This window comes from Manis pentadactyla, chromosome 4 (genome assembly GCF_030020395.1).
Source record: "Manis pentadactyla isolate mManPen7 chromosome 4, mManPen7.hap1, whole genome shotgun sequence".
NCBI classification, from domain to species: domain Eukaryota; kingdom Metazoa; phylum Chordata; class Mammalia; order Pholidota; family Manidae; genus Manis; species Manis pentadactyla.
The window spans coordinates 185702951-185710536 of record NC_080022.1 but is presented as its reverse complement, the minus strand read 5'-3'; the positions used below and the strand labels follow the sequence as shown (position 1 = coordinate 185710536).

The 7586-nt window shown below is 53.0% G+C and overlaps 1 long non-coding RNA gene across 1 annotated transcript; it reads left to right on the top strand.

Moving 5' to 3' along the window:
* The first annotated feature begins 1121 nt into the window (after nucleotides 1-1121).
* Nucleotides 1122-7228, top strand: LOC130683616 (uncharacterized). Its single transcript, XR_008997474.1, has 3 exons — nucleotides 1122-1851; nucleotides 3820-3908; nucleotides 4581-7228. It is a non-coding gene; the product is annotated as an uncharacterized LOC130683616 (long non-coding RNA).
* The last annotated feature ends 358 nt before the right edge of the window (nucleotides 7229-7586 follow it).

Genomic DNA, 7586 nt, shown 5'->3' with positions numbered 1-7586 from the left:
GAGAGCCTCCACCTAGTGATAAGGCGAGCTGGACAGTCTGGGCTTGGTTTAGTTTGCTTCTGGTCTCCCCCAGGGCTTGATATGCAGGTGAGTCAGGGCTTCAGGGAGCTCATAATAAGGAGGAGGACCTTGTAAAACAATTTTGCAGCAATATAAATTGCCTCCATCATGTCCACTTGGAGGTAAAGTGTTTTTACCCATTCTTTTGGGAGACTGTATAGAATGAAAAACACTGGTTTGGACTCAGACAAATCCAATTTTCAACATAGCTCTATTACTTAGGAGCTGGGCTGCCTTAAGCAAGTCACTGAACCTCTCTGTTTCAGTCTCCGTTTCCTCAGGCATAGTGTGGGCATAGTCATACCTGCCTCATAAGTAGGGTAATAAAGAAAATCCTGTCTATAAGACATTTTGTGCCTGGCACAAATAAATTCTCCACGAATGGTAGTTTTCTTTCCTCTACATACGTAAGGGAAGACGCTTGCCCCAAAGTACTTGATTTTAACTGCACCACAGTTCAGGACAGCATGTGCAGGGATCTGCACCCAGAAGACGTCTCGTCAAGCACAATATTTCTGACATGTAGTTATGCAAGCTCCTCTGCGGCCACTGTTTTTTAGCTTCTTTGGTTGTCAGTGAAGTTTGAAAAGAAAACTACCTCATCACACCATGTTCTACAATATGTCAGTGTCACCCTATTATTCGCCAGGTTTCTTTTCTTCTCACGTCTTTCTATCAGAACAGCAGCTACAGAATGGGTAGGCTGCGTGTGTTTTATTTCTCTCGCCCTCTTGCCGCTTTCTGGGCAAGCGTCCTATTCCGTTAGGACGCGGAGAATCAAATTCGGCCGGCGGGGGAGGCTCACCGGGCTGCGGGAGTGCCGGGTGTTTATTCGCCACCCTCTCCCACGCGGGTTCCAGCCTCGTCCCTCTGCTCAACGGACACTGAGCGGCTCCCGGCCTCCGCGCAGCTTCGCCTTCCACGACCAGGGGGCTCTTGCGGGTCTGCTCCTTGGCTTTAGTGAAAAGCTGGCGGGGGGGGGGGTAACAGTAAAGTTTTGTGCTGTCATCTCATTGCTAAGGGCTTCAGGGACACGTGACTTATTTACATTCCGACTCTGAAAGAAGCTGGCGCCGAGAATACCCGCTGGGTCATTGACGCGATGGCCCTCGGGTCCCTCACTGTCCTGTCGGTGTGCGTGCAGCTGTCCCCAGCGGCCCTCCTGAAGGCTGTACTGCCCCTGCAAATGCTCGCTGAGGCTTCCCGGGGTCCGCAGAAGCCCCTGGGAGTGGGTTTACAGTTGCTGGCTCTTTTGGCTCCTGGAGCTGGTGATGAGCTGGGAGGCGCCCAGGGACAGCCCTTGGGGGGAGAGCGGGATGGGAAAAGCTTTCTGCATTCTTTCCCTCATGGTTTTCCGGTTCTTTGTTCATTATTGCACCTATGACGGTTTGCTTGGGACGGAAGTCAGTGTAGCGGAGGGACAAGCGCTCAGGGGTTCTTGAGCAGCTGGTCCTGAGTACACATCCCGGATCCCCAACTGCGGCCGATGAGATCTTTACCTCCAACTGTTTACTCACTTCCTGTTATCCGAGTTAGAAATTTGTCGCCCTGTGGCATGTGCCTCTGCAGTCCCTCCCACTAGAAGGGGCAGAGTACTGGGATGCGGGAGGAAGTGGCCCGGTGGGTGGTCCCTGCGGAGGCCTCCAGGCTGCCAGACGCTTCTGCTCGTACTTCCTCCATCTCCACGAGCAGAACTTGTCTTGAGTGGCTGCTCATCCCGGAATGATGCCGGGGGAGCCCCCCTGAACCCAGCCTGCAGCCTCGAGACAATCTCGGCCGACCCCAAGGACCGTGAGTAAGGAAAATAAACGTTGGCAGGGTTTGGCTAACTTTGTCTTTAAAGGACAGGTTAGTAATTGTTTTAGGCGGTGAGGGCCAGACAGTCTGCTGCAACTCTGCCCTTGTGGTGCAAGAGCAGCCACAGACATTTGGTAAGCAAATGAATGTGGCTGTGTCTAATCAAATCCTATTTATGGATGCTGAGATTTGAATGTCACACAAGTCTCTCAGGTCATGAAATATTCCTCTTTAAAAAACTTTTTTTTCCCCCCATTTAAAAACACAACTATTCTTAGCTTGTGAGCCACAGAAAACCAGGTGGTGGTCTAGGTTTGGCCGCTGGCCATTGTTTGCCCACCCCTTGCAGTAAGTCACTGACATCTGTCGGATTTCTTTGTTAAACAGCAAAACTGATTAATGCACCCTTCTCATGGCACAGTCTTGGACAAAACCCTTATCCCCCCTAAATCTCAATTTTTTTTAACATAAGATGGAGGTAAAAATATATTTCTCTCAGGGTAAATGATATAATGTATAGGAATTGCTCTGATGACAAGTGTTCAGTCTGTTATGATTTTATTCTATGATTCCCATAGAATGTGGGGCTCTTTGGCTCCCGGGCAACCAAAAAATAGGCTCCAAGAAGAGGCCTCTTACAGAAGGACGGGCCCACAGGGAGAGGCCCAGCTGCCCACCCAGCTGGTGTGTGCTGGGAGCTGTCCTGTCCTCTCCTAGGACAGACGGGGTGGGTGTGAGGCGGGCAGGGAGAAGGTGTACCTGGAGAGTTTGGCCTGGGTGCTCTCAGTAGGGTGCATTACGAACACAGAAACTGGTGTCTGCTTCCCACCTGGCACTCTGAGGGCAGGAATCTGGCCAGAGCAGCTGGTAGCTGGAAAAGTGGGGACTGTGATGTAATTGCCCTGGAAGAAAGGATAGGGACCCCCAACCCCATGTCTTCCAATACTTGGGAGGCGTTGTAGAGGCCTCACTGACGCTGTGGCTCTGTGCGAATGACCTGACACAGAGGAGAGGCGGGAGCTGTGGACTGTGAGGACTGCCCTCAAGCGAGGGGACGCCCCACCAGGGGTCAGGGGCTTGAGCCACTCGCAGGGCCTGAGGGAGACACGGGCATTCCTTTCCGAGAGGTTCCTCCATGGTGGAAATGTCCAGCGCAAGTCGGAACATCACCCCAGGGAACTGGGAGGGCAATGGCCTGGCATCTCCACGGAGGCCAGATGGACGCAGACCAAGCCAGCGAGAGATGGGCGGCGTGCCGTCCCACGTCCAGCTCAGAGCCCCAGCGGGGCCGGGGTGGGAGACTGAGGCCTGAGAGCTTCGAGCCGGACACGAGGCAGCAGGTTAAAACCAGAATGGCTTCTAATAACTGAAAGTGATGGGAAAATAGTGAGACCTGCCTGAGACATTGGTAGGAGATGGAAAGTGACATGTGGCAGAGCGCGGCAGAAGGCATCGGTCAGAGAAAACAGAAAGCCAGTTCCATGTACGGCGCCTGGGTGTGAGACTGCCCGGCGACCCGGCGAGGTTCCTTGTCCTCAGGCCCTCCCCTCCACCCCATCTCCCCTGCCAGTGGGGACGTGTTACAAGCTGGTTCCACCCTTCTGCTGAAGGAAGGAAGGAAAAGGGGCGAGGGGCGAGGAGAGAGAAAGAAAACCTTTCCTGAATGGCTTGATGGCTGCTTGCAAGGACTCATGGAGGCCCAGCGAGCACCGGCCATGGCCAGGACCCCCCTGAGTTAGGTGTGACTGTGGCTTTCTTCCCTAGAAGGTGATTTTACTTCAGGTCATGATCTCTGTGGGTTATAAAACCATGGAAACTCAGCCAAGAGGGCAGTTTACACTTCTGAGAACAAATGAACCAGATGCATGCTTCCTTTCTGGGCCCTTTCCTGGCTTTGCACTTTAAAATTTCCTGCATGGCACTTGAGACCCAGTTTGAAATTCACCTCCTCCGGCCACACAGTTTCCCAGGGACTGAGGCACAGCCCCTACCTCCTGGGGGTGAGGCCCCCCCACCCACTGCCACCACCACCAGCCTGCTTGAAATGCACAGTAAGTTACACAAAGCAAAGACCTATTCTTGCCTTCCTAAATCTGTTGACTTGGATTTATACCCACCACACTCAGAAAGCGTTGGCAACTTCAAGAATCTAAAAATAGCCATCCAGGTTTGCTTCCCGTGCTTTCATGGTTTCGTTTTTCACATTGACGTCTGTGGTGCAATGCAATGAACTTTGGTGTAAGGAGGGAGGCATGAGGCATGATTTGGAAACACACTGTGTTTCCCCTCCATCGGGGAAGGCCAACGTTCTCAGCTTTCTCCATTCTGCACCCTCCAGAGCGGGTTCGCGTGGGTGATACGTCGTGCGGGCCCAAGAGGGGGACACAGTGGGAGGGAGGTTGTCCTCACAAACAGTGGAGTGGGCTGGAGGCGCGGCAGTTCCAAGGCAGTAGCAGAAAGAGAAGACCAGGAGTTAAGAACTGAACTCAGGGTGCTGCCTAATGTAGGAAGTAGACATGGGGGGGCCTTCATGATAGCAGGCGGGTTAGTGAGAGAGCCAGGGGAAGACTTGAGAAGACTGTAGAGGCAGTTTGGCCAAATAGTCCTTAGGAGGACAGCCCGATGAGCTGGAATTGTTTCTGCTGCACCATCAACATTTTGGGGGCAGTCCATTGTGGAAGCGAGAGCGAGGGCTTGGGGTCTGACACCCTGCTTCGTCCTAGCCTCGCTGCGTGACCTTCCTCCGAAGCCTCCATTCCTTCCTTTGTAAAGAGAAACAGCCTCACATCTCCTGGTTGTTCCAAGGACCTTGTGAGACCATCTGTGAAGGTCCCTGCACAGCGGCCAGGGCCTGGCAGAGGCTAATATGTTAATTCTTCTTCCCTGCCCTCTTCCTTCGATTCTGTAAGACGGAAGCAGTGACTGAGGACCCAAGGGTGTGCATGTTTCTTCAGGTGAAAAAGGTTAGAAGGCATGTGGGTGGGTTGCTTTGGAGGTTGGAGACAGCATGGCGAGACTGGTGGCAGGGGGTGTTGGGCTCTAAAGCAGGGGCCCTGTGCCACCCACCCGGAGGGTGACGGAGGCCAGCCGGACCCCACTGCCCCCCCTTCTCGGAGCGTCGTGTGTCTGTAGCTGGCCTGTATTTGTCTGCTGGCTTCCAGACGCCTGGTGACAGCAGGGAAGGACAGTGGGGGCCCAAAACCCTTCCTCCAGTGCCATGGGGACTTTAGGAGGCACCTTGGCACCAGAATAATTCCTATATGGACCCACCACCCCAACTGCAAAATATAAACACACCAGCAAAGCCTGTGTGTAGAGGTTTATGTGTGAGCCTGGCTTATTGGAGACCGCATCTCTCAACAGGGTCGCTCAGCAGTAAAATGTGAATCTGAGTCACCAAGAGCCCATATTAACACCCATAGGTGTCTAAGAGCCAGGTCTTGAAATCACCTTGGTACACAACAAGGACAGAAGTTGCCCCTTCTTTGACGTTATTTTGTCATTAGTGTTAGAGAGACGGAGATAGGGACAGAGAAAAGGAAAGAGGCTGACGGACGGGGTGGGGAGAGAGAGGGAAAGAGGCAGAGACACAGCACCAAGGAAAGACTTGGCGTAATGAAGTAATTTAAAGTCCAATTTTTGTCTCTTTAGAGGTTCTTATTTTTCAAGCTGCCACAGGGCTGTCGGTGGATGTCAGTGCTCACATGCAAGCGCGGTGCTCCATAATCCAGCAGCGCCTGTGCCCGTGACAGCCCGAGTACGGTGACACGGCACCCACTTGTTCTTCTGACTGGGTGCCTGCCACACATCATCCATCAGCCCCGGTTGCAGGGAGCAGTGTTTAAGCCCTGCACTCCCTGCACACGCCATCTCTCCTACCTGCTGGAAAAGCCCTCGTAGATGGGATGCGGTGGGCTGGGGACAAAGGGAATAGGCGGCCCTGGGCACGTGCTCATTAGATGGATATTGTCCCTCCCCAGACAGGGGCTCTCTGCACGAGTGCCCCGCAAGGGGGTGTGTCGCCAGGAGGCGACTGGGGAGACTTTTCAGTGTGCGCTCTGGCAAGCCCTCCTGAAGATTGTCCCATGCCAGCCACGGTCACACTGATATTCTGGCTCTAACAGAGGGTTCCTAGAGTAATGACACTGGATGACTGTGTGACCCAGGGAGACAACCAGCTGGACTTAGAGGGAAGAGGTGCCAGCCCCAGAGGGTCTGTGTCTCCTTGGCGTGGCCGTGGCCAGGCAGGACACACTTCTAATCCACACCTGGCTGATGGGGCACCAAGTGCAATCAGTGTGAATGTTTCTGTCTGCTGTCCATTCACCCCCACAGTTTTAAAAAATTATTATATCCTCAGTAAGGAGAGCAGGGCCTGGCACAGAGGAGCACCACGGATACCTGCTGAGTGAAGGAAGGAGGGAGCAACGATGCCCCTGAGTGTCCCCAAAGGTGCCCCCACGTGCTCACTCCGTGTTCCTCTGCAGGTGCCCATGCCTGAGACTGCTTCTCCACAGGCCATGGCCCCGGGGGTGCCTTTCTCTCACCGCCCGCAGGGCCTGAGTGGTGCCTGGGTCCCTGGAGCTCAGACCGTCCTGAGGCAGACAGCCTGAGACTAACCTCTCCATCGCTGTCAGCCTGTCCTGGAAATTGTTATTTGGCTTTACGGGGCAGAGATGAGGAAGACAGGGAAAGTTCAGCCTCCAGAGCGTCTGATTCTGGGCAAAAGGGTTCAAAGAAAAGGTCTTCCACCAGAAGGGTAAGGCTGGCTTGGCGACTGTGTTGGCTGCAGTAAATGAGAGTGCACGCAGGCCCCGGCGTTGAGGAAGCCAGTGGCGCCTGGGCAAGGGCAGTGCACTTGGGGCCCCCAGTTACTGGCCCGCCCCTCGGCGCCTTGGCTTTCTGGATGTGGGAGGCATGGGGGCAAACAGGCCCTCTGCTGCACATGTCTGCACCTCCCTCTGATGCTGCCAAGCCATGCAGGCTCCCCAACGGGCTGCTTAGGGGCCACAACATGATCCTGGAGCCAGAGGGTGGGCGGGAAAGGGCTTATCAGCCCAACACACTCCAGCCGTTGGCGTGTCATATGGGATCCCAAAGCCATGGTGAGTCGAGGAGTGTTCTACCCCTGAGCCTCCCTCAGGGGAGAGAGAGGGAGAGAGAATAAAGAGGAATGGGAGAGATGAAAAGGCCTTTTTTCTTCCAAAAATTGGAACCACACTTCAGATGAAAATACTGCATCTTGAAGGTTGTGATAAGATAGAAGAGAAAATTGCTCTAAAAGCGTTTAAGACAGTGTCCCCTGCTTATCTCCCTGTGCCGCTGACAATAGCAGACAGTGTTATCTGCTGATTAAGAAAACCGAGAATATGGAACAAAAGCTGTCTTTAAATCATGTCTCTGAAAATATTAGCCCATTTTTAAAAGTGTTTAATTTCATGGTTTCAACACCTACTTTAAAAAAGTGAATCCATAAAAAATAAAAAATAAAAAAAGTGAATCCATGAGGCAATCGTGGGGAGAAAGTAAAATGTGGTGACGAATTAGTGTGGGTCCTGCCCACTTGCCCAACCACTCCATCTTTTCTTAAGCTGTAAATGCAGTTTTCCAAGCCACCTGACTTCTTGGATGCTGTATATTTAATTTGCGTGGAACTTTCTTACAGATCGGGTGCTTTTAAACCAGGATTTCATAAGAGCCAGTGTAATGATCACCCAGGAAGGGTGCAA